General features: G+C 42.4%; 1 protein-coding gene across 2 annotated transcripts in view; it reads left to right on the plus strand.

The window, feature by feature from the left end:
• Positions 1–17,402: 17,402 nt before the first annotated feature.
• LOC311263979 (protein ELFN1-like) overlaps positions 17,403–23,921 on the plus strand; it is a 121,921-nt gene continuing 115,402 nt past the window's right edge. For both annotated transcript variants that reach the window (XM_084364450.1, XM_084364451.1), the window contains exon 1: positions 17,403–17,914. The gene's annotated coding sequence lies outside the window, so the exon portion shown is untranslated. The remainder of the gene's footprint in view (positions 17,915–23,921) is intronic.

A 23,921-nucleotide genomic window follows, 5' to 3' on the forward strand; every position in this document is an offset into this window, starting at 1 on the left:
CCTGTTTTGATAGCAACATACATGAAATAATGCTAAGAGACTTATGCTAAAGCTTAACATACAGTGTAGGCCTTTGTTAGCATCCTCTGTTGATGTGCAGAAACATTAATATAAAGACACATTAGTCTTTCTTTGCTGTGAACAGCCAGTTAGTCCTAATATTGTTTGGTAAGAAAAGGGAAAATGTAGGTAAATGTGCCTTGGCGGTATCGATATGTTACTAACAGCTAGCTTACATGCTAATGATTGTAGCTTATGTTACAGCGAATTAACACATGGTTTTCTCCTTCTCTTACTTCTGCTTTTGGTTAGTAAAGGCTAAAAAAAGACTCAACCTTCTGCATCTTTAATGCTGAATTTTGCTCGCACGCTGCTTCAACATGTTGAGCTCGACAGACCTGCTGTGCCTTGTTACAGATGCTAAACTATGAATGGACGGTCGCTGCTCTGGGAAGGGGTTTAGTCAACATTCAGTTGAGTCATCTGCAGTCTTTGAATTTGTCACTGCTCATTCCTTCAATATTTCCGCACAACCCCTTACACACAGTTTTGGCATGCTTGCACTAAAAACGTTCCCAGCTCGGCATTTATTGTGATGATCATTGGTAATTCTGACACACACCTGGCTTCTCTCTGTGTCCTGTCTTTGCTCCAGTGCAACAACATTAGACTTAGACTTAAATGACAGCTAGAAAATTCCCAAAAAGTCAAAAAATTCTAAATTTGGCAACAAAAAGGTGAATCCAGACACTAAACAGTAACACAAAACAGAGGACAAACCACAGAGCAATGGGGAAAAATACACATGAGGACCAGGAAACAGGATGAAAAACAGACAAACCGACGATGAGTAAAGGTAAAACACAGATAAACACACAAGCACTAATGAACAAATAAAACACAGGTGCAAAGGAAAAAGGCAGGAAAACAGACAAAGGTAGGAAAAGGAAAATAAAACATGTCACATGAGGGTAAACGTTCAACATAAGACAGGAAATCAACCTAGGACCATGACAAGCATGAGTTTTGGGAGATGCAGAGAGATACTATATTAAATTCAACACTTCCAGTCCACAAGTCCTGGGCTTCCAGCGCTGTTGTTAAACAAACAGAAATTTTGAGCAGCCGAGGTTTCAGATCGTGTTGATTGCCGTCGGGAAGGATTTATTAAGGGCGGAGAATGGTGACAATCTATCGCTGTCCCCTGAAGAAAGGAGCGCTTGGACAGGCTGGATGGGGATTTCGCCCGAGGCCCTACTAAGAAACAGAAGGAACAGCTGTCCTTGACACATACATGGCACGCACATATCCGTGCAGGCACGCAGACAAAGACCTGTACATGGACACGTACATGCAGAGCGCATGCAAATACACACACACACAAACTAAGCCTGTCTATTGTTGCCTGAGGGCACATTTTTGCAGGGAGCGAAGCCATTCCTCTTGCTGGGCATTGGAGAAGCACACGAGACCATGGCACTCATATTAACCTCATATCTCCTGTACTGCATGACAGGTGAAAATGTGAGCTCCGTATTATGTATGCTTTTTCACGCATCCTTTGGTTTGAACTCGACCACTTTAATCTTTTTGTTTCTTTCCCTCTGTAACACTCCGATTCTGTCTCTCGACCTGATTTATTTTTCTATTTAAATAACTCCATCGCTGAAGAGTCCTGCAGGGCTTGTTAACATAGTAGGCCATTAAATGGACTCATTTAAAAACGGACACTGCTTAAATCGTCCGAGAATGGATAAATCAATGTCCCACACACACATGCATAAACAGATACGGGGTCTTAAGGGAAGTGTTAAGGTGCCGGTGAGTTATGGCAGCCATTAGGTTTTCACATGGAGCGTTTCTCGCGTATTGGTTTCTGTTGTTTTCACTCAAACTGTTCATTCTTCTCCTCTATCAGTGTTTACGCTCACGGTGGACGTTTTTAAAGTGTCACAGCAGATATTTTTGATTAATAGAAACAGTTTGGGTCGCTGGGTGGCTTGCAAACACAAGCAAGAGATGCGCTAAAGGGTTAAAAACTAAATAAAAACAGCAATGTAAGGCAACTCTTAAAACCGAGCAGAATGGGCCAGGGCTTTGGCACCAAGAAAGATTAACGAAAGTACAGCAAAAGATATTCATCTCTCTTTGATTCAGCCAGATATCATCAAAGCCATTTAACTGGTTGAGCTGAAATATCCCAAATCTTTGAAAAGCTTTATGAATGTGTGTAGCTTGTAATAACAGACAGACACAAGAAATAGCTTTATAGGTTTGCAGGTTTATTCCTTGAAGTCTGAGGCCAAAGCACGATATCTCAGGGTCTTGTTTACAAGTGAGGGTAAAATATAGCCTGAGATTGACGGGTGGATTCATGTAGCATCAGCACTATAATGCAGGCATTGTGCCAGACTTGTTGTGAAGAGGGAGCTGAGCCGGAAGGCAAACCAGTCAATCCTCAGCTGTGGTCGTGGGCTTTGGGTGGCCACCAAAATAATGAGATTGTGGATTTAAGTTTTGGATATAAGCGTTGAGAGAGTCAGTTAAGGTTGTTCAGGCGTCTGATCTGGACGCCTCCCGGGCGCCTTCCTTTGGAGGTTTTCCAAAAGTACAAGGCCTCGAATTCGGCACAATCTGATATCACTGTGTGGCTCCAGGATCGCATTTTTAATAATGTCATAGCTTTGGGACTTGGGGCAGGGGGAGGACTGAACAAATACACACATGAAAGAAGTTTGTAATGATGTGTGAGGGTATATTTTATCCAAATCCATGTTTTCCTGAACCTGACCAAGTATATTTGTTGCCAAACTTAACCGGCGACAAAATAATGGAAAAGAAACAGTAAAAATTTACTCAACCCATGAAGCTACAACTGTTCACTTGAAATGTTGACTCTATCTCTTTACCATAATTAGAAATGATGGTCCAGGAATTATGATGATCTGGGAACAACACCAAACATATCGAGGAAACTGATCACCTCAAAAGTACCAAGTAAAGTAGACTACTAAAACTTTTGAGATCGTACAACTTAAATTTAATGGCCTACTTTACTTGGTAATTCTGAGGTAATCTGTTTCTTGACTTTTTTTTAAAGTAAAGTCAACTTTTAAAATTTACAGTGCAGAACATCCTGAAGAGATCATACATCTAATCTGACTCGTGAACGCCTCGGGACCCTGGAGAACGAGCTGGAAAATGCAGCTGGGGAGAGAGACTTATGGACCACCTTGCTGAGCCTACTGCAAAAACAACCTGGTCCTGAATAAGTAGCAGAAATGGATGGATGGAGGATTGCATTTACATTTGTTAGCATATGTTGGAAAGTCTAGTCAAAAGTTTTAATGAAATGCAAGGCACACACATTATGGACCGCAGAAAGTAATCGATTTCTGAGGCTGACTGTGGAATATTTCACCTGATGGATGTACTGATACAGACAGACCGTTGTTTGTTTCCCGAGAAGGAAGTCTTTTCGAGATGTGACCCTGAGGGAGCTGCAGCATAACATCTGTAGATTGTTAATAAATAAAAGAGGGAACTTTACTTTTAAGGTGTCAAAAAAGCAATTTGAGGGTCATCAAATACACTTTGGTTTAGTTGGTTGGGAGTGAGACTCAACAATATAGGGTTTCTTACAAATTGTGCTTCTACTTCTCAATCTGAGTGGTCATGACCCCGGCAAGGTTGTTGCGAGATGAATGGGAGGGATCACAAGATGAAATGAACAGTCCAGTGGACAAAGTTCAGATGCATCTTCATAACGATATTGTTTGTTGGTAAAACAACTCCAAGCTGAACAATCACAGTCTTTCTTTCATACTCAACATACATTCTCATCAAATTGTGCCAAATATTAAAATGCACTTCAGCCTCTTGGATCTCCAAACTGCAGTGTTGTCCTCGAGGATACTGGTCGGGATATGAAACATGTCTTCTACCTTATAATGCTGAAGACCTAAAACGCCTGGAAACACAGAGAATCGTGCATGTCCTAAAGATTACGAGTTTTTGAGGTTTACACAGAAACAAGAACAAGAAGGGAAACATGTAGCAGCGAGGATGGAAACAGGGGCTAAAATGCAGATTAGCCCTTTAAAAATGAGCGACACCTGTGAATGTGGGCGAGGCGAAAACATCCCAAACAAACCAGAATGGAGGAGGACAAGAAAGAGAGGAGACAACATGTCTTGGAGAAGAGGATTTTTAAGATCTAATGCAGTTTCTGAGCGGTGTACCTACGCCCTGACAGAACAGCGGAGAAAAAAGCACACGAGTATGACTAAGACAAAGTACATTTGGAGGAATGTGAGTGCCAGTTTGTATGCACAACCAGCTGGATTTCCTACTTGGGCAACCATGTGCTGCCAGGCAGAGTGCTGATCCCCAGAGTGGCTGATTCCTTTTTTAATCTCCACCTTTTTCTGCTTGGATTTCACCCTCAGCCTCTTTCTTTGCTTTACTGGATATTCTCATTTGCCCGAAGGAACCACCTACAGTAAGTCTCCTGGCTTCTCACACACTGTTGACACCGTTTGGCCTTTAATTCTCGGTACCGGTTTCTGGAAATAGGTTTCGGTTTTTCTGCAAACAAGGATTATTTCAACATTATTTTCATTATCTGTTAATCTGCAGATTATCACAGTTAATTGATTAATCATTCAATCCATAAAATGTCAAAACAATTGCTCCTCACAGTTTCCCAGAGCCCAAAGTGACTTCTTTAAATTGCGTTTTTGGTCCAGCAAATAGTCCTAAACCCAAAGACTCTTGTTCTACACAGCAAATCTCTACATTTAAGGAAGCTGAAACCAGAAAATGTTTGACATTTCTGCTTGAAAAACAATCAACTTATTTTCAAAATAGTTGGAGACTCATTTTCTTTTGATCGACTAATCGATTAATCATTGCAGCTCCATATTTTTCAGCGGCATCCAATAATTCATAGCTTAATTTCTGATTTTGCATCTTTCCATCCATTATTTATAATTTACCCTAGTATGTAGAGTAAATAGGAGACTTTACAAAGATTATTAGGTGAAGAGGAAGGTCAGAAAATGGTGTAGGTTGTGTATTTTGCCTGTGCTGATCCACGTTAGATACACTGAACCACGTGGATCTTAAGAGATATTAGTAAATGAATGAAGTAGCCTGAAACATAATTCAAGCTAACTGAAGTTTAAATGCAACATCACAGCCAACATGTGTTATTCTGTTAATATATTTATTAGGGAACATCATCCTTCTGTAAACTCTTCATGCTTTCCCTCTGGGAGATATTGATGGTGAAACGAGTTGTAACCAAGTGTAAACCCACCTGGACTTTGGCTTTGAAGCCTTGAGTTTGGCTTTACACACACTTCATCTTGTTTTTTTTTTTGGAGCCAGAAGACAGCATATTTTAGATGAGAAGGTGAAAGTAGGGAGGTTTACCTCATTGGATCTCACTACTATCTGAATACCGAAACCTGGTATTAAAAGGGACCCCGGGGCTAAATTATCAAGATAGCTTATTCTTTAATTGATACTTTTTAGTGTAATTTATTATCAAGTTTTTGCTAAGTCAGCAGAGCAGAGAGGTGGTGATGGAGACAGAAAAGTTTTAATTTACTAAATTGACATAATTTTGATTGAAGAAGACTTGAGGAAACGGCTTCCAGAGGTAATAAATCAAGTCAATTTTCTCATAAGTCGACATACAATTGGACTTCTTTTTGCAACCAGTGGGGTCGCCTCCTGCTGGCCATTAGAAAGAATGAAGGTCTGACTCACTTTTCTTGGCTTTTAATTTCCAGTTAAATAGTTAAATATTTGTAACTAAATAACATTAAATTATTTTGTCATTATTTGGCCGTCAGGGTGTTGAAGCGTCCAAAGACGGTCTGGCTGTTCTTAAAAGTGAAACTCAAGATTCAACCCTCCTGTCGACCCAAGTATTTACACACAATTTCTAAGACAGTCAATCATCTTTTGATATTTGGGACAGAATTACGACCACTCCTCCGTCTGGTGCCCAATGATGTGTACATGATGCATACATACGTCTACAAGCTACACTCGTCCACGTTACCGGTCCCTGACGCGCAAACATGCACGTTTTACAGTGCATGCATAAATAATACTAACCAGACATTATTGGTTAATGTGGTAGCAAATGAGTGGGCCTCATTTGAACACACATGCGCCCACACACACACACACACACACACACACACACACACACACACACACACACACACACACACACACACACACACACACCCACCCTCTGGTGAATATGTATGAGAGTTGATGCTTCCTAGTGGGATGACAGACTGTTTTCAACCCCCTTTGATCTGTGTGCCTGCTCCTGTATCCCCCCACCACGGACACACACACACACACACACACACACACACACACACACACACACACACACACACAAACAAACACACTGTCACTTTGAACCCCGGCCAAGACGATGGGTCAGGAGCACACAGTGTCCAAACAGGACAGGAAATGGAGCTGGTCCATGTCGAAAACAGCATTAGCAAACTCTTGTTTACATGTTGGAGAGAGGGACGGGACGGACACGGAGAGGCAGACGCATGTAGGACAGAAGACGAGAGGGGAGGACAATGAGGAAAAAATACCAGCTGAAGAGAGTATGATATCTGTCAAGCCTCTCTAGTACGGTTACAGAGATTCTTTGTTCAGGGTTGACAGTAAATGCAGTTAAGTATATTTTGCGCGTATGCACAGCTTGTGTGTGGATGTGTACGTTGGAGCTGTGCACTGCGAGTGTTTGTGCACTGTTCACTCGTGTGTCTGTACGTGTGCGCGTGTGTCTGTATGTATGTGTTGAATAGGCTTCTTGTCATTGACCTAAAAACAGTGCGAGAGCCTGCCAGTGTCGCTTAAATCCTCTTTTCTTCTCCATTCCCCCAGTCTCTGTCTTCTAGTCAGCGCACACACTCGTCAGTGTGTACATGTGTGAGCGTTTCCGAGGGTGTGTGTGCGCGCACGCGTCAGTTGCTGTCTCTATTTAAACATCTTACAGACTCACAAATGGCGTTCCTGCCAACAGAGATGAGAGCATACTGTTCACAAAGACTCTAACTCTCCCACTCTTTCTCTCTCCCACTCTCTTTCCTCAGTCCCTCCTTTATACTTTGAGGTACCCATGGGATATCATTAGTGTTATTACTGTATTGAGATAAATGAGTGCATGTGCATCTCTATCTGTGTGCATGCATGTGTGAGTGTGTGCACGAGGGAGGTGGCGAGATGCTGCATGTCCAAACTCACCCTGCGAAGGGTTGGGTGTAATTAAAGAGTAGGAGCGATAACAGAAGCAGCTTTCATGATTTTCGAGTGGTATTTTTTATTTTCTCCTCTGCATCCTGCGACTCCTTCATTCTCTCCTCCATCAAATGTGTGTTTACACCACTGTGGTTTTTCCCCCCCTCTCTTTTAGCCTAACGAAAAGGTAGGGCGAGGTGCTGGTGTTTTATCATACTCTCGCGAAGGCACAGAGTGATGTTACATCACCAAATCTCTCCTGAAGGGGTGAGGGTTAAGCATAATTATGGCTGCTGCTTTCATGTTTTCTCTCGCCTCGGCTAGTCTTCGCTGCCACCGCTGGCCTTTCGTTCCGTATCAAAGGAGACTTTGGTCCTCTGGGGCTGCAGACCCAGACACACATGACACAGATTAACACACACACACACACACACACACACACACTGCTCACACATGCACTCACATACACATTCATCAGGATTTCATTTGGTTGATTTGCATCAGTTGATTTTTTTCTTTTTTTAAATGTTGTAATTTCAATCTTGCACACATGCATCAGGATTTTGTTTCATTTCATTTTAATACTGTATTATTAATTTTGAGTTACATCCAGTTTGGCTTTATGAAGCTACAGTATATTCTATTTTCAGTGACAACAGTGGCGTACAGTGTATTTTTGCAGACTGTACATCACGAAGTGCAGGTTATAATGGATTCACACGACCTAAAGATTTCATATAGCGTGTCATGACTAGGAAGTGACTGTCTTCGCACCACACACACTGGATGGCGAGGACAATGTGGTAGAATTAGCACCGGAAATTCATTGTATTTTTCCCAAACAATTGTCCTTTTCAGACAGCGGGCAACAAAAGAAGGCTTTTCATTTTTAGCCACCCGCTGTCAATTTTGCCAGCTGAAATGACAGATTTGTATCAGCTGTGGCTACGTCCCTAGCAAGCTAATTAAGCTAATGTAAAGTCCAACACCGACCTGAATCTGGGGACTGAAGCTCTATAAGTCAGTGGGAAGAGAGTAGGATCATAAGTGAGCTGCATTACTCTGCTTTCTAAACCTATACAATCAAATAGGCTTCTTTTACTTTATCTAATGCCAACCAGGTTGTAGTCTTGTGGGGGTTATTTACCATAGTTTTTTTTACCTGGGGAGGTCACTGGGGTATCAATTATCTGTGATATGTACGGTCCGCGCTGGATCTACTGTAATTAAAAAGTATCATAACAACTGAAGCGCTGGCGGCTCTTCCAATGCTTTTGAAGCGTAGTATTCACTTGATAAAGTCGCTATAACCTAGATCTTCATGAATGAATGATACGCCGTACCAATCGCTCTAAGGAAGAGGATTAGCTTCATGTTACCGTGGAAAATGTCGCTTCCAGTTAAGCACCACTACACACCCGAAGTCGCGTGCCAATAATTTGCACGAGGAAGGCTATCACGGGGGCTAAAGGATATTTAGCTGGCTAACAAAGCTGACATTGAAAACGTTGTCACCAGCTGCCTTTGTAATGTTTTCAGGTGACTCACATTATTAAAAACTTTCCAAAAGGGGTCTCTAAAATGCATTTGATAACTGCACACGCTGTGCTTTAAGGCTGCGGCTAAAGCTTCGTGTACTGTGATAGGCATGCTCTTTAGCTAATGAACAGATAACACTTTAAGGCAATTTACTGTGTGTGTTTTCACATTGACGTCCTGCTGTGTGGCTCCATACTGTCGCTGACACACTCTGTTGTATATTTAAGTCATGTTGTCACTCACTTTAACTTGTGGGGTTTGGGATGACGACTAATCGATGTGTTTAGCCAACATGATGTCTGAGTAACGTTGGCTGTGGCTGCTGGAGTGTAAACCATCCCGAAAAATCCAATAGAGAGGAGGACAGATGGAGCCGCTCAGGTTACTCTGCACTCTGTTAGCGTCCAGGACCGCTTTGCAGTGGGTCAGAACTGCACAGTGGATGGGACAGAGTTAGGGCTGAAATAAAAGTGTAGTGTAAAACGTGGTTGATGGTGTGCTTCTGACTTCTCTTGTTTGTTTACTTGTGTAAATAAAAAGCTAGTTCTGCATGCATGCTAATGTTTACAGCTAACTTTGGAGCAGACAAACACTGTGTTAAATCCCTTACATGTTTGTGTGTTTTGGGTTTGGAAAGGCTAAAAAAAGACACCACCCTCCACTGTTTGAGTGAGTATCTCTCTTACTGCAGCCCCATGCACAAAGTTTACCACATCTGTTCTTTACAGTTCTGGTTCAGGTGTTACTGAACTGTTTCTGGTCAGGGGAAGCTTATAGATAATTACTAATTAATATGTGTTATTAAAGTGTTGAGGCTTTAATTTCGCTTGATGATTCAGGATGATATTTTTAAGCAGATTGCTACTAACTATTAAAACTACTAAAGACACATTGTACACAAATGAGGGTGACGTGCCAGAAGTAACCTCACAATGCCTGATAGACTTCCTTCTCACCTCCATCCTCCTCTTCTCTCGTGCCGTTAATCATCTTAAACCCTCCACCTGTCAGCATTTCCTACTTTTGGTCTGGCAGTCTGTTTCTCTGTCTGTCTCAGTTGGCATGACAGTATACTGACTGCAGTGTTGTGACTGTGTGTGCATGTGCATGTCTGACTGTAAGACCGATATATTTTCTCAACTTTAAGGAAGAAGTAAGTAGGGGTGCTGAAAGGGCTGCAGCTCCCCTTAAAAAGCCATCGATTCGTAAGAAAAACAATTTCATTCACAGCAGAGATAAAGAGGATGCGTTATGATGCCTAATGTTGCTCTACAGCTCTGTGGTTAATCTGTCAAGTGTATGATAGTGCTTACTGGATCTTTGTTAACGCTGACAAACAGGCAGATCAGTGTTATATACGCTCGTCTCCTCTGTATCCTCACTGCGATGCATTATTAGAAACTATGAGGCTGTTTATCCTTGGTGTTAACATGTGTCTTCGATGATCCGTTCACAGATGGAGAGCTCTGTCCATTTCACACTCGGCTTAATGCGTCTCGACGTACGTCTCGAGAGACCGATGTACTCTATATGTAATAAACATGTAGGTTACGTCACAGGGACAGACAGTGTTTTGTACACAAAGAAAGAAATAACTTAATGTATAACATTTGATGAATTTACAAGAAGGCCCAAATCATTTAGAAGTTGTCTTGTACAGCGTTTCACAAAGCTTATAACGTTTCTTCAAACTCAGCAACTCACAAAACTGAGCAATTTTATAGGGAGTCCGGGGAATTTCTCTCCATCTACCTCCTTTTCATTGACGACAGCATAGTCAGTGTGGCTGCTTTGACCTGTAGTATGTTTAGTCCAGTTATCCAGGTTGAGTAAAGTGCACGGAGTAAAAAACAGTGTGCTGCAGATGTTACACATGATTTGGCACTTTATAATTTACAACTAATATACATTTTGTACCTTTGGGCACCAAATTCCAGGTAACAATATTGGTACCGTATCATTTCAAATGTCAACGGTATCCAATTCTCGATATACACAAATATATTGAGGGAACAAAGATTTATTCTCTTGTGTTATGCCATAAATATATATATTTGTGATTGCATAAATCAGCATAATAAATGCTACAATGCAACACAAGGGCAATGTTAAACCAGGTGTACCACTGTAGTACAAAAAAATGTGCGTTAATAATACATGCGTGCACATGTAGTTATTATTTGTGCATGTCCACACAGATTTGGTGCATACGAGCTACATATATAAAAGATTCAGTATGTAATGTTGCTTTTCATCCAAGCTTTAAACGTATACTGTACATGTGTACATTCATCTGACTTCATACTGGTGTAGATGTCTTTGTTGACTGTTGTAATCCTGTAGTCTCAGATGACACTTTCACTCACAATGAATCAAATCACAGTCTGTTAAAACAACAGTACAGGCCCTCCAGTGCTCCTAAACATTAAGGTCGTTATGATAGTGTTTAATTGAGAACGCACGCACACACAAAGACACACACACACACACACACACACACACACTGGTTAAATCAAAGTCACAGCAACCTTTTAAATCAAAAATTTCCTCTGACAATTGAAAAGACAAGGCCAAAACATTTTAAAAGCTTTTGACGTGATATGTGCGCTAGGTCAGTTTTGTTTACACAGATAATCAGCCATATAACAACTTGATGTGAGATGTGACATCACTTCCACACATTTCCTGTGCAGCTACAAAAGAGTAAAAGTGGAAAATTTCTTAGACTCAACATTGTGATGTGATGTTGTGATGGTCAACAGTCATAATGGCCTGGTCTGGGGTAGATGTCTTTTCCTGTGTTCTGGTGCCTTTTTAACAGGTGGTTTGATACTTTTATCTGGATGTACGAGCATGAGAGAAAGCGTTGGGTACATTTTGTATTTTCTCCCAGAAGTTTTTGCCTCCCTATTTGAAGATATTAAAAAAACAGAAGTACAGAAATTGATTTGATGACTAATCCAGATACTAATGAGTAACAACCACTTGCAATTTCTGGTGAGTAAATTTCTTCAATTTTTAAAAAAATAAACGAGTAAAGTGGAGAAGACAATTGTAGTTAAAGAGACTCAGAGCATTTTCCTATAAACTACGTTCATCTTTTTCTAATAATTTCTTCTGCTATAAAGAATGTCAGCAAATAACTGCCAAGATTTGATTTTTGGTAAGTTAACAATTTCCTGAACATGTTGTGATGACAGTGTGCAACCCCTATGTTTGGTATAATTGTGTTCAACCTGAACTACTTACTCACACTATTTAATACAAATGTTTAAAACAATAATCATGTCATTCATCTTTGATCACCGATGCATAGCCAAATGTTTCACCATGTCTATCCATTATTTATTTGACCATTATTAAATATCCTTAACCTTCCACATGCACGTCACTACATTGGCCAAGTAAACGTTATCCATCTAAAATCTTTATATACTAATATTAAGCTGGCTGCAGTTAATTATATATATACCATATAACTTGTTAAACAACTTCAGACTAAGTGAAACAGTTGAATTGTTGAATCTCAACTAATAAGCTGTTGAAATATCACAAAAACTCTGTAAACTCTCTGGAGGCGGACTATTGGAATAAAGTGTTATTCAATCAAGAGAGTCCATTTATAGAAACAGTGTGACACAAGACACATCCTGACTAATGGGGCATAACCAGATTATTAATATTGGTGTTGGTCCAGTGGGAGCACCGCCCTAATGCCAGACCCAAGAGGGATCCACAAATCCGCCTGCTGCTTCAGCACCACGGACAGCCTCATGGATTTATCAATAACACAGCTCAGATAGGCTACTGATACTTCAGAGCCATAGATCCCAACTCAGTCAGATAAAAGATAAATGAGTCAGGCAGACTGGATCAGCATATTCAAACCAACAACCCCTCTGTGGGTACTACGGGATTGCCAGGTTAACAAGCGGGATGCATTTTGGTCATTTTGCTAACAAGGGCGATGGCATCCTCCCTCAAACTGCACATCGCTCGCTGTGATTTTGAATCTTTTAGCCTCGCAACAGCACAGATGTACGGCCCTGTCTCTGTGTATGACTGTATGTATGACTCACAGTGAAGGCAGCAGCTTCATTCTCATTTTCGGGGTGTTGTTGAGAGTCACTGTAAAAAAAAGCTGAATGATGGAAGCGGAGGACGCAGGGTGAGAAAAGTGCTACAACAGACTGTTACATTAACACCAGGGGTGTGAATCACTGGTTTAACAGTGAATACATTTTAACGATGATGATTCGAGAGTGCTTATTATTTCATTCTGTTTTAAGTTTGGAAGTGATGATTCATTCAGTTACTCTGCTGAGGTACAAATCTGAGGTACTTTTACTTCTTTAAATTCAACTTTCTACTTCTACTGCCCTACAACTGAGAGGGAGATGTTGTACTTTATACTCCATTACATTTGTCTGATGGCTTTAGTTACCGCTCAAGTCAATTTTATTCATAAACACAGTTGAAAACAACATTAACCAAAGTGCTTTCCAAAGAGATTACATAAAACACGAATACATAAAATCACAACACAAATCACAACATAATTTCCCATATAAACATATCAAGAGTTCATATAGATGATTTTGTTATAAATATAAAACATGTAAACTATAAAACTACACAACAGGAAGTTCAGTTCAAATGATTCGTCAATTATTAAATTAGTCGCTTGAGAGAAAATAGTCAATTATTCAAATAACAGTTTGAGTTGTTTTTAATGCAAATAAATGTAAAAACTTGCTGCTTGTCCCATTTGTTTTTCTCTAATTGATAGTCAACTGCTTTAACAATCGATTACTGGTTAATCATTAACAATATATGAAATATGTTGCATGTTTTTTTCATTATAAAACACAGTTTTAACGACTGACATGAGCTACGTACGACCCATGAAAATCCATCCCATGATACTGAGGCTACTAAAGAGCTTAAATGTAATAATATCAGTTTGTTTTTTTTAAATTACAAATAACATGAATTTTAATTAAACACATTTTCTTACACCAATATTGAGTATTTTATTTTGGTAGTATTTGTATTTGTAACAAGATTGTTTTTAATGTAGGCTATTGTACCCATCTCTGATTAATTAGTGGGTTAATACATTTTTAATTGCTTAAATTCTTAATGGGGAGTCACTGTGATCTGTGAGCTCGAGCAAACTAATGATCCCGTGTTGTCTATGAGCGTTATGTAACCAAGACAAGTGTGCAATGACATCACTAACTTAGCGAGCATTCACAATAGCAGATGCCATAGTGAGGTTGACCTCTTGCTCATAAGTTAAGACAGATGTAACGTAACTGTATGTGATCACATGTTCAACTGTATTTTGTTTTAATTAAAAGTGCAAATACTTTTAAATACATAGTGAACCGACTGAGCTGCTACAACAGAAAAGCAACTGGTGTATTTATTCACATGTATTACCAAACAGTCTCATGTTTTAATAAAGAAGGCAGACACTACTTGGCCTTTCCCGAACATGTCGTGGGCGACCGTGATCTGATTTCACGCTGTGCAAAAGGGGCAAGAAGGTTCCCACACAACAGCAGGAGGCAGAAGAAAGGAGTTGGGTACCTCGTGAGGGGAGCTGGTGTGCTGCCTGTCGCCTGCAGCTCGCTGTGGCTGCTCCTTCTTGTTCCATTACTCGCTGCAATATTTAAAACCGATCCGCTGTCAGAAAATGCTGCAAATTGTCTTGTTTTGTCGACGCTTTTTTGATGAATTTTTGATGACAGTGTTAACCTCGGTGACAAATCCGCTGTTTCATGTGACTGCTTCACCCTCGTGTTTCACCGGTTGAACGTTCTCCATGTTGAGCAGCAGCAGCAGGAGGAAATGTTGGATTTGCGTTAGCAGAAAAGCATCGCAGCCTCCACTGCAGCATAAGGAACACTGGTAAACAGTAAACAGTGAGGCTGATTTCAGTTACATCCCATATGGACTGCTGCTAAAGTCTACGTCTCCTCTCACCCTCAACTCTAAAGGCCTTTTGCGAATATTGCTCGTTTTTCTTTTGTGTAATTATTTATGTTTTGTTCTCTTACTGTAATTTGCCCAAATAACATCACGTACCAGTATGTTGTCAGACTGTTAATGATTGTGTGAGTGCGACCTTGTCTGATTCATCATACTTGTGTAACATACGGGTGTTTATTTTTTATTTTGTCCAGAAGGACACTGTTGTGCTAATGAGGACCAAAGAGGTGTGATTGTGTCTCTTTTAAGAAGCTTTGAACTCTGACTACTTATACATTTTTTAGTATTTAAACAGAGTTGTTAGCATGGTTATTAGCCACCAACTGGCAATCCCAGGATGCAGTGGGTTGAGTCTGTTGACCAGTCACAGGCCTTGTTTCTGACCAAAAGCCTTCATTAGGCGCTACTGTACAGTGTCACTAACCACTGGATTCGTCACAAACTGTATCAAGCTTCAACTCTTTCCAATATAAACATGTAAAACAATGCGGATGAAATAACTATGGAATACAGTGACCGAAAATATTATCAAAAAGGCAGAGATGTGGCCTGGAGTCATTGTGACTTGGACTAAAGTCACTATTTTGATGACTTGCAACCTGACTCGACAGAAAATAACTGACTTGGAAGTTAAAGACTGGGGACTCTACTTGAGGTAGAGCGGGTCGTCTAGTCATCAGATGGTTGCTTGTTCGAATCCCCGGCTCCCCTGGCTGCATGTCGAAGTATACTTGAGCAAGATATGTGTGTGTAAATGGGTGAATGTGACAATTGTTGTAAAAAACTTTGAGCGGTCTGTCGACTGGAAAAGCGCTACAGAAATCCATTTGATATGACTCGACTCGAGACACAATGACTTGTCAGTTGATTTTTTAAAATGTTTTAGTAATTTAGTAATTTTTTTAGTAAAATTAAAATTTAGTAATGTAGTATTTCACTGTTTAAAAGTGACAAGGTACTTTTTATTGACAAAAATTAAGAGATAAATAAGATTCAATACTATCATTTGTTTTTGTTTGATTACATTTATGTTGCTGATTATCAGATAAAATACAAAGACAATTCATTGCCATACTTTTTTGAACTGGTTACATAAATTGGCCAATAATATAATTTTCAGACAGGTATTGTCTGTTTTCTGCAGGTAAGACTGCAGAATCGTTGGGACGGGGAAGAGACTTGACTTGACTTGGCTCTGACAAAATGACTTGAGTCACATGTCTGCCACAAGGTGAAAACATTACCAGCCGTCACTGTTGCCAACGTTAAAACATGGAGTCTTATCACAGATGTCAGGCACTGGCCGTGACCCAATACTAATTGCGTAAGCACCATGACCCCACTGCATATTAGAAAACTGACTCTCATCTTTTTATTCTATCAATAATATTATGATGCTTCATTGTATATTCACCCCCTGCGGAGATATTAACAGGTCAGAGGTCAGGTGAAAGGTCACCTGCTAACAGCGCCTCTGGAGCATTTAGCACATCATTCACGGACACTTCAGGAGGGTCTATTGTATTATTTTATATACAGAGACGCAGGGGTGGAGGGATTTCTGTGAATGGATGATGTCGCCTTTATGTTTCTTCCTTTTGAACCCTTCTGACCTCATCCGCTTCTCATCCCTCTATAATTCCTAATTAGTCAATCATGCATTATGGGGGGGTCACAAGGGTAGGGTTCACTCCAAAGTCAGCTATCACCTACAGCCATAAAACAGCAGATTACTGGGTTTATATATAGGCTGTATGGCCACTAATGCGACATATGATGTAAGCTATGAGCGCATACAACTGTGGATTTATGCTCTCTGTGCTCATGTTTGAGGGTTTGTACAGGAGCCAGATCTCAGCACACACGTGCACATTGTGATGCTAATATTCATCCATTCATTTCTCTCTCAGGTTGTTGTATGTATCCGCCTCCAGTGCCTGTGTGAGCGCACGTGTGCCTGTGCTAAAGTGCCAGTGCTAAAGAGGCAGTTAATCTGACCATGTCTGCTGGCAGGACATCAGGTTGCCCCATAGTGCATTTAGGCACACGGCCAAACTCAAATAACATCTGACTGTTCACTCTGGTTTGGGCCTATACTGTAGCTGCGCCTCCAGGAGCAGCAGCAGACCTGATGCGCCCACCAGCAGCTGGTGAGCGCAGAGAAACACCCGGAAACGTGGGTCCCCGTCATCCAAAAAGTGCGCACTGACTGTTTCAACTGGATTTCACACAATTTCATCAAGAACTTTTTTTTTTTTTTCTTTCCCTCACAGATTGGGCTCGATAGTACGGCACTTATCGGGCTATCTCGCTCTCCAAATGGGAAAGCATCTAATCTAAATGACTGTCTGCGGCGCGTCAAGTGCCACGCAAACCCCTCTCTGCTCCACCGGAACAGCTGGCCGGCGGTCGCTTCAGTTCAGAGGAGAGGGAGAGGGAGAGAGAGGGAGAGAGGGAGAGAGAGAGGCGTCGGATTGAGGGTGATTGAGGCACATATAGAAAGAGAGGTGGGGGGGAGAAAGAGAGGGAGAGAGGGAGAGAGGGAGAGAGAGAAACTGAATTCCAGCGAATTAATCACCGGCTGTTCCACTGTGGTGTGTGTGTGTGTGTGTGTGTGTGTGTGAGAGAGAGAGAGAGAGTCAAAGGCAGTCAAATAGAGAGAGAGAGAGAGAGGGAGAGAGAGCGAGAGAGAGAGGAGGGGGGAGTGGAGCCTGACGCAGTGTGAGAGGCAGAAACTGAGAGGAGAGAGACGGAGAACGAGGGAGACAGCGGCGAGGAGGCAGCGCATCACATCAGGCGCCGTTTTGCATCCCGACCAGAAAAAAATCTGTGAGTCGCCACCACACCGGCTGCTGCCGCTGCCGCCGCCGCCACAGCCGAGCTCGTCCCCTCGGCCACCGCTCCACACAGGGGCCGCAGAGGAGACACGTGCAAGCTCGGATCAAATCACTGACAAAGACTTAAAGAGAGAGAGAGAGAGGGAGAGAGAAAACCCACATCAAAACAGCCAGAGGCAGCGAGAGGAGCCCCGTTTTCGCTGAGGAGACGTCCTCTTCTTCCTCTCCATCTCCCTCCACGTTGGCATCTGGAGCAGGTAAAGTGAAAACATCTGTAGATTGCGCACGAAGCTTCGTTGTGTGACGGCTGGACTCGCATTGCGTAGGCAACTTTGAATTACGCCAGCAGCTCTGGCATTCCTGCGGTTCTGAAATCACCGACACTGACCCCATCTGTGTGCGTGCGTGTGTGTTTGTGTGTGATGAATGAGGGGGAATCTGCTGGCTGGCTCTTCCCAAACAGCCTCTCTCTCCGTCTTATCTCCCGTCCCCGTGTGTTGTCCATCCGCAGATGCATAGATCCAGATTTACATGATCGGCTCCTGGTGGATGTGTGCGGCGCCTGGTGTCTGTGCAACTTTAATCCGAGCCTGCGCGGCGTCAAAGACGTGTCCGAGACGTGTGACATTTGGCGCACATTAAGGCTGGTCACCTGGTGCTGATTTAGTTGTTGTCCCGGGACAGGCTGCAGTGCCAGGCTCGGAGCAGGCGGCACCGCAGTCCAGCCGGCTGAGTGTTCAGCACCCTGGACAGCGGCTCCACACTCTGTGGGCTGCAGGCAGAGACACATCCAGCTCCCTCATTTCATGTGTGTGCTCTTGTCAGCATGTTTCTTATGTTTAGATCTGAGAATCATGTGGCAGGAAACGCTTTTGAAGATCTACTGTGAAACTATATTACTGCCAGGAGGAAAGATGCATCTCTCATCCAGCTTCTTCATGTCAGTCTTAACGTGCAGATCCATACACTGCAGAACACCCCACAAGCGCTTGTGCATGCACGGCATTGACCACTGTATAGACAGGTGACACATTGAAGGGATGCTCCTGGGATTAGGTTAAGTCAGGGGGACTCCCAAGAAACAGATATAACCAAGAAGTGGTTAGATATTCTGACTCTAAGCTCCAAACTCCTGGTTCTGTGTTTCCCGTCTTTCATTCGACACCACCTGGATTGTTTTTTTTAAACTTTGGGAAGCCTCTCCAGAGCCGCAGAACACATTAAGAAACATTTTTCTAGTCACATCCTGTGTAAACTGAACTTCATGAAAAAAAAACCCAAATTAATGAGTGCAGAAACATAATGAATGCAGATGCTTCCACACAGGGCACGAAAGGGTCACTGAGTGGTTTAATGAGCACGAAAGATTATGTGAATCGTCCACCGTGGCCTTCACAGTCACCAGATTTCGATGCAATTGGGAGATTTTTTGGAGTGACGTGTTAGGCAGCGCCATCATCAACACATCAAATGAGGGAATATCTTTCGGATGAATGGCGTTCATCCCTCCAGTGGAGCAGAGACTTGTAGACTGCATGCCAAGTAGCTTGTGGTGGTTTATCACCACTTCCACTTTGGCATGACTGCGTAAGCCTTGCCCGTTTAAAATGTGGCCGTGCAGCGGAAGCCTGGGCCCGCTAAAACGGTCTTGATGTGCGGTTTAAAACACGCTCGCCCGCTGAGTGCATGTGTGTGACAAAAAGTCACTCAGCCAGTTAAATTTTGGCTGCTGTGCCTCCTGCCTACTGCCCCACTATCTATTGTAACGGATGTTGTTGCCACTTCGTCCCATAGGGCATGGACTACTAACAGAGTTTTTCCACTGACTGACTCCAATTGTTGGCTGAGTGCCACAGAGGGAGAGAGGGGAAGGAGAGGAAGACAGACAGATTGATAGAAAGAGAGAGAGAGACAGAGAGAGAGAGAGGAACAGACTCCCACTTCTAACAACCATGAATAGACATGAGGTGGTTCCAGTAAAACAGAAGCGCTTCAATGACTCATTTTACGATATTCTGCGTTTGGGTGTGAGACACGGTCGGCTGGCTCCTTCTTTTAAGGCCAGCGATCCACAGTCACAGCGTAGTCTTTAGTTGTCCTGGGAAATCATTGATAACTATCTTAGAGGTCGCTCATCTTGCTTTCATCCTGCATTAGTACTGCAGTGCTCGCTGCAGCACACTTCTCCAGTCTCGAGAGTTGTGAGAGCAGAGCACTTCTAATCGGGCTGGAACAAAAGGGACTCTGAGGCACCTGTGGTTACCAAACTGCTCCGTTTGATTCCTGAGAACAAACTAAAACCAAACAAAATCCCTCTGTAGGCAGCTGAGAGCTTTTTTTTGTGCTGCAGCAGCAGAAATGTCAAAAATGGTGGGAGTGTAATAAGGCAGGTGGCAACATTAAAAATCGGCAGTAATGGAAAGTGACAACTTGAGTCGAGAGGAACTGCCAGGATGTCTGCAAGTACAAATGAATGAAATGTGATGGGTTTAATGTCTGTGCTGTCGTGCCGTTGTACCCGGTTGTTGCTCTCAACCTTCACCTTAAGTTGAAAGGGCTTTATTTCCCCTCTGTGTCATTTACAGAGGGCCCAGGAGGGAGTTACCCACCCATGATACAATCTTAGTTCCTCCCGGCATCACTTTGGGGCAATTTCTCAAGGAATACCAAAGAAACGCTGTTGTGTAACAGGAGATCCCTCCTCGCTCTCGCATCCATTCACTGCATTTTTCACCCCTTTAGCTGCCACTGCCAGAGAGCGACGTGGGGCACGCGTCTGTTGAAATCCCAGGCTAAATTTCCAAATCAACTCTCATCAGTTAGTATTTGTCAAAGCCATCCATATTTCAACAGTAACTAGCTCATCATATTAAGCGTGTGGGTACACGGAGAGTCGGCAGTATCTCTTGTCACAATGTTGATCTTTGTTGAGAGGGAATACCCCATGGTGTGGAAGCAAATCTGCATGCATAGTTAACATGGCACCTCCCTGCTGACTGGGTCTGAATGTGGAGACATTTATTTTTTTTTACTTTGCTATTGTTGGGAAATCATCTTCTGTTGCATTTATTCATTTTCCGTTTTGTCATTGCAATACAATTGGAATACAAATCCTCTGCAAACGAATCTTAGGTTATGCTGGTCGTCACGAGGAAAGTAGCAAAACACACACACACACATTTAAATTCGGTGTAAACACTTCAACACACAAACACACACCCACGCCCGTGACACGACATCGTGTCGTACAAACCGAGGCACGTATACACGCCTATACGAACAAAGCTTCTGAATAGGAGGGCGAGAGAGGGGTGTGCAGAGACGTGCGCGCGGACATGTGCGTGCGCGAACGCTCGCGCATGTGCATGCGGCAGACACACACTTCCTCGCACAGGATGCACACGCTCAGGCAGGCACATGGATTAATAATGTACCATATTCCCAGTAGGAGGCTAGTTAGCATTTCAGGAAGATTGCACTAACACTGGGGAACTGTAATTAGGAAGTTATTGTTGCAAGTTGCAACTCACACACACACACACACACACACACACACACACACACACACACACACACACACACACACACACATACACACACATATGCCCACAGTATGCAAATAGTGAAGCGAGGAGGGGCGGTTTACTCTCTGTTGTGTCTTATGTGCTTTGCATTTTTCTTTGTTATTCGTACCTTTAAGACAGCAGTCAGTAGAATGTAACTAAGTAAAGTAACTGTTTAAGTACAATGGTGAGGTGCTGAGTATTTATACTTTTTTGCCACTTTTACCCATAATGCACTGCATTTCAGATGGAAACATTGTTCTATGTGAAAAGCCAAATTTTCAGCCTGAGATGCAGACTTTGCATAACTTATTTACATTGTTGTTACTTCAATAATATTTAGAATTTGTGTTGTCAAAAGTATCAAAATATCGACACATATCGATTCTGAATATTTGAAATTGCAGTACTGATACTCGAGTACTAGCTGTGTGTCACTCTCCTCTCCGACAGCAAGTTGAGGCATTCACTGTTACAGTACGTAACACAATCCTTGTCGATTTATCTTTTACCAAAAATCTGAAATTGTATGTCCTCAATGTTGTGGCTGTTTTCCCCTGTGGTATCGAAAATGGTATCGAATGTTGATATTTTTCAAGTTATTGTATCGAAGTTGGAAATTCCACAACTGCAACAACACTATTTTAAATACAGGGACTTTTACTTGTATTGAAACGGTGCAATTTTTTTTTATAGATGGCTATAATTGCTTTCCTATGTGTGAATGTTGAATGTGAGAGATAGAAATGGAATAAGTTTGAGAAATATGTTGAAAAAGCAGGAGTATCTTGCACGCACAAGATAAAAGAAGCTAATAATTATCTTGGGACTTCGCAGGCTCACAATCATCATGCTATGTGCCTCTGGGGTTTTCCCTCCCTCACCCCAGTACAACAAAGTTGGATTGAAAATACTTTGCTCTCCTCAGAGCAGTCAAAATGTATATCTTTAAAAATTCAACAGTAACCTCTCCCAAATCCCTCCATAGAAAGTAGCTCCATTAAAAACTGCTGAACAACACGATGATGTCATAAGAAGGCCATGATTTAGCTTTTAAAACTGTGCTAAAATCTATTACCAGAAATCCTGTGGTTGGTCTGCTTGGTGCGGTTGTTTGGTCCGCACCGGGGCTTTGATTGACAGCTCTCACAACAGTTGAAACAAACTGCCCTAACTGGGAAAATGCATCAGAGTCCAGTTGAACCAAAGAAAGAAATGTAAAAACCGGGGGCCAAAAATCTGCATGGCTTAATGCCACCATACTATAGGTAAGCAAGAAAATGTTTTCTCTTTAATTTGAGTGAAATAGCCCTTTAATATAGTCCATATAGAGGCAGTTTGTTGGCAAGGCCGTGTTCGCATAACTCATAATCTCATAACCCTGAATTACAGCTCACTGTCTGTGCTGCAATGGTGCCTAAACTTTTTTGGCTCAAGGCTCATCAAATTTTGATGGGTCTCTCTTTTCATCTGGGAATCCTGGAAACCAGAATCTTTCCGGGTCTCAAGGCGTAACTTTAAGGCTTCCTGAGAGCCGGTTTCATTAACCCGAGCTTTACCTTTTGAAACAATGAGACAACCCAACGGTGACCTCATACCTCATGCTCATAGCGTGAATGATGAATGAGCTGCTTAATGTATGCTGACGCGTGTCTTGCTGATGCCAGCAGGTCAGAACTAGAGCTAATCCAAACCTAAACTCTCCAGCTAAGGTCTCACACCTTCTCTTTTTCTTTCTATCCCCAATCCCCAAACTCCTTTTCCCTCCTCCTCCTCCTCCACCCTCTTTTTCATCTTTCGCCATCTCTGCCTCCATCTTTCCATACTGCCACAATGCACACACCCTATTCATGCAGCCTGTGTGTGTGTGTGTGTGTGTGTATATTGAGTCAGCTAGTTTGTATGCCGGCTGCTGCTATACCAGCCTCTCTCTGGAAATCAAGGAGAGATCGTGGTGTGTGTACTGAGAGAGGGAGAGGAGGGAGAAGAGGCAGAGAGAGGACGAAGAAGACGGCGAGAGGTGGTGATGGAGACGGAGAGATATGTATAGAGAGGGATCGGGATGCCACAGGGTGAAATGAAAAGGCAGACGAAAAGAAATAACAAAAGGGTGGGAAAGATGGAGAAAGCGTTCAATAGATGTGTTGTCCTCCCAGCCTACTCGTCTCTATTCTGTTTCATTACCTCTGCCCTCTGTTCTGCAGACTGCACTGTCTCGGTGGCAGAGGTAGTTTGGAGACACTGTGGCCTTGCAGAGACTGGAAAAAAAACAAAACCTCTGATGTTCTGTTCTCAGGTGCTCTTCAGGGCTAAGAGCAGAAATCTCTCTGGCTGTCCCATTAACTACTAGAGGCTGGACTATTGAAATGGTATTACCTCCCCTGACTGAGCCGCACATTGGCTCTTTCTCCATTTCCCGACAAAGATCCGTCATTCAAACCCCCAGATACCTGCTGCAGGAGAGCAACAGGGAGATTGTTTTTTTGATTTCTCTCTCCTTTCTTATCTTTCAGGCATCTCTCTCTCTCTCTCTCCCTCTCTCTGTTTTCTCGCCTCTCTGGTGAAATATTTCTCCGGGGTTTCGGCGTCATTTGTATCCCCTTCCTGTTGCTTGAAATATCCTGAGAGAGGCTCTGACGGAGAAAACGATAGTGAAGAAGGGCAAAGATTCGTTCTGTTGGCAAACAGATAAGTTTCAGTT

Source organism: Pagrus pagrus (genome assembly GCF_965226575.1).
Source record: "Pagrus pagrus genome assembly, chromosome: 2".
NCBI lineage: Eukaryota > Metazoa > Chordata > Actinopteri > Spariformes > Sparidae > Pagrus > Pagrus pagrus.